General features: G+C 33.1%; 1 pseudogene; it reads left to right on the forward strand.

Annotated features, from left to right (window-relative positions):
• The first annotated feature begins 516 nt into the window (after nt 1-516).
• LOC119585927 overlaps nt 517-698 on the forward strand; it is a 7,715-nt pseudogene continuing 7,533 nt past the window's right edge.

A 698-nucleotide genomic window follows, 5' to 3' on the forward strand; every position in this document is an offset into this window, starting at 1 on the left:
TTCTATATTCTGAGGTCTCAGTGTCTCAGAGTGAAAACGCATACTGAAAACATACAATATTAATTTGGAAATAAAACAACAAACAAACTGTTTCATTTATATTAACAATTATCAATAACCTTTACATTTTTATACATATGTATTTACAGAGACATAGCCAGCTACCATGTTTCATCTATAGAAAAGAAATTAATAAAAGAGTAATTAGATGTTCATTAATTAAAATAAAGAAACAAATGAATGAAAAAAATACTTATTGGTCCATACATTCCCGCTTTATAATACCACCACTGTTCACTAAACCAAAAAGAGATTTTTCATATCACAAAATTTATCAGTAGTACACACCACTGTGGCTAGTCGTACCCATATGCAAAACGTTCCATATAAGCTTTGTGCATATCTAAGGAATTTCTGCGGATTCTTCTTCCAATGGGCTCGAGGTCATTGTAGCACTTGTCAAAAACCCTGTCAACAATCGCTCTAGCTTCTGGCTCTGACACCTTCCGCACAGCCATGACTGACAGTGCGGCTTTTGTCTTAACGCAGTTCTGGAAAAAAAAGGAAGAGAAAAAATATGTTGGATGAGGAAGCCACTGTCATTATTTCAATAATTATCCTAGGTATATAAATGCTAGTCATTGATAATAAAGTAAACTGAAGATAATGTTGACAAATAAAGCAAATCCAAGTAACAC

Source organism: Penaeus monodon, chromosome 20 (assembly GCF_015228065.2).
Source record: "Penaeus monodon isolate SGIC_2016 chromosome 20, NSTDA_Pmon_1, whole genome shotgun sequence".
In the NCBI taxonomy this organism is placed as follows: Eukaryota; Metazoa; Arthropoda; class Malacostraca; order Decapoda; family Penaeidae; genus Penaeus; species Penaeus monodon.